This window comes from Larimichthys crocea, chromosome III, assembly GCF_000972845.2.
Source record: "Larimichthys crocea isolate SSNF chromosome III, L_crocea_2.0, whole genome shotgun sequence".
Classification (NCBI taxonomy): Eukaryota; Metazoa; Chordata; class Actinopteri; family Sciaenidae; genus Larimichthys; species Larimichthys crocea.
In genome coordinates this window covers 31,937,995-31,940,723 of record NC_040013.1, presented here as the reverse complement: position 1 = coordinate 31,940,723, position 2,729 = coordinate 31,937,995, and the positions used below count along the sequence as shown (strand labels likewise).

Genomic DNA, 2,729 nt, shown 5'->3' with positions numbered 1-2,729 from the left:
GATAATTATAGACAGAGTCAGACCAGGAGCCATTAGTAGTGAGGGAAGGAGTGAAGGGCCGGTTATTAATCAGTTGGACTCTGACGAGGACCTGCCATCCCCTCTGTCATTAATACACATCAGAGTCAGACTGCACACTCAGCAGTACACAGGTTCACTCATTATATGGTCACCACATCTGTAGACATACACTGAGTGGATGGGTATCAATTATTACATGGTGTATTATAAGCATGGAATATATACACAGCATGTTTATGCATGTACAGTAGTCCTTTGTAGTACCAGGAGAGGTCCAGTGGGGGCGATGTTGCATTAGTTTCTTTCACCAATTCCAGCGGCTAATGAGGAAGAGCCCTGCAGCGCTGCTTGATAAAAACAATTTAATAAGGGAAGATTTAAGATGTCTAATTAAAACAATTCACTTTCACAATCACTTTCTTCTATCACGGCAGGTCCAGTGGGTGCATCATGTGGAGTAAAAATATCTCCCAGTCACACATGTAACTTTAATAGGATCCATTTGGAGCCAGGGTGAATGTTCCAGCCTGCCTGGTTTCGATAACCATGATGCTCTATTTCACTGGAGATTATGGTTGAGATTTTTCCCTATTTTGTCACAGATTATAAATCTCCTCAGGTCCAACATCTTTATACTTGAAACCATTCACTTAGGCACCAGCCATGGTGTTATTTTTAGCATTTTGGAGATGCTATTAAAGATAAAAGAGATCTAATGTCAGCCATGAATGCTGAAGAAAAACTGATCTTAAAAACCTGGTCATAGAAAAAAGAAAGGGAGGGGAATGGGTAAGTAGGCTAAAGGGAGGAAGGGAGGGAAAGAATGCAGGAAGGTTTTAAACTTTTAAAACTTTCGCTGCCACTTGAATTCTCTGTGTCTTTTTGTCTCTTCATCTAAGTGGCTCTCTTACCACTCTTTCCACGTCCATCCTTTGGTGTTACATGTGCTCTTGCCTGTAGTGTTCCACTGCTCTTCCCTGTAGTAGCTGTATAAACCCTCGCAGTTGTCTGGACTAGCAGAGGCAGGAGGGGATCAATGAGGAGATCGATAGGGTCCCTGGGAGTCCTAATAGCCCTGTTACTGCTCCCTGACTCCCTGCCTAGCTGCCTGATATAGCAGTACACAAGGGGGGGAAGCAGTGTGTGTGTCTGTATGTGTGTGTCATCCAAATCCTGTCTACAACCCCCCACTGAGTCTGTACTTACACTTAGGTCATGATACAGCACAACAAGTTCTGTAATTGTGCCCATTGATGGAGCTGATGGCTGTGGATATGTCCTGCTGTGTTTACTTTCAGTCCTCATGTCATGTTCCCTGGAAGTAAACTACAAGAAGAAACAAAAATGATTAGAGTGTGTCACTGAAAGAAAGAATAGTTAACATGCTGAGTTATTGAGATACTTTACTCAAGGGGGCACTGCACCAGTTTTACCAACCCAGTGTCCCGTGGAAATAGTGTAAATAAGTTCATATTTACATTCCAGCAACTCACGATTTACACACACAGTAAATCACAGTTTGTCCCTAATCTTAACTGCACTAGATATCGTGCAAAGTATGAATTTTAAAAAGGGTTGGATGTAAAAAATGTTGTCGCTGCTTCGCCTGTGAAAACAGTTGTAGCCTTAAGTGCTTAAGTGGCTCTGGAGGGACCTCAGTGCTGATGGTTGTTTTACAAATGTGGTGTCTAAAAGAAGTGGGCGTTTACCAGTCAGGGAGGCTCTTATGAATGTAGTCTAGTAAGTACCGAGATGCATTTTGGGTTGCGTAGGAGCCATTATTAATAGAGAGTTATACAAAGGATTAAAAGCCTGAATATTTTAGCCTCTGCTGCATCAATTTGGATCACTTGGACTTTCCTTTGTTACATTTTACCTCTTGCTAAATGTGTGTCATTTAGGGCTGTGAAGCGATTAAAACATTTAATCTAATTAATTATAGGCTCTGTGATTAATTAATCTAAATGAATCACATATATTTTCTTTCTGTGAAAAGAAACATATTCAAACATGTTTCAAATCAAACTGAATTTAGTAGCTGAATAAATCAATGAAAAACGGACATTATAAACATTAAAGTTCAATTTGAGCATCTCAGGACAAACCTATAACCTCAACCTGACAGCACAGTAACAGTCTCTTTGACATCAGGACTTTTCTCCAACATCTTATGTGCCAAAATAAAGTGAAGTTACCACAGAGGCTGCTCTCTGTAAAAGCTCTGCCTGTCCTCTAAAACTGACATTGACCTGCAGTCTGTTTAGTGAGGCAGCTCGTTAATCAGTCGTTAGTAGACTTAATCGGTTTGCGCCTGGTCGAGGTCGAGCGTGTCTTGGTGAGGTTGGCTGCATCAGGTGTTGCAGCCAGCATGTTTACAGAGCAGGTGTGGGCGGAGCGTATCCCCGACCAGCAGGTACCACACAGCCCGAGTCTTCTTCTTTTATACCGCCACCTACTGTGCTTGAGAGCGGGGTGAAGTTTCCTCATTCCGATAGTGGATGCAGCCCGATTAATCTGCGTTATTTTGTTTCTATAATTAATGAATCGGAATTAATTTGACAGCCCTAGTGTCAGTGCATGTTTGTGTTGGGGGTTTACTGTACATGTGGGTTCTCCAGGTGGATTTTTTTTGTATTTATTGCTTTGTTACTTTTTGTTACCCCTTGAATGCAAAGCAAGCCTGCTTGTAATGAAATGTGCTACAGGCA

At 41.8% G+C, this 2,729-nt stretch overlaps 1 long non-coding RNA gene across 1 annotated transcript; it reads right to left on the bottom strand.

Moving 5' to 3' along the window:
- Positions 1–241: 241 nt before the first annotated feature.
- On the bottom strand, positions 242–2,349 carry LOC113745216 (uncharacterized). Its single transcript, XR_003462045.1, has 3 exons — positions 2,217–2,349; positions 1,228–1,347; positions 242–365 (listed from the first exon to the last, which is right to left on the bottom strand). It is a non-coding gene; the product is annotated as an uncharacterized LOC113745216 (long non-coding RNA).
- Between the last annotated feature and the right edge of the window lie 380 nt (positions 2,350–2,729).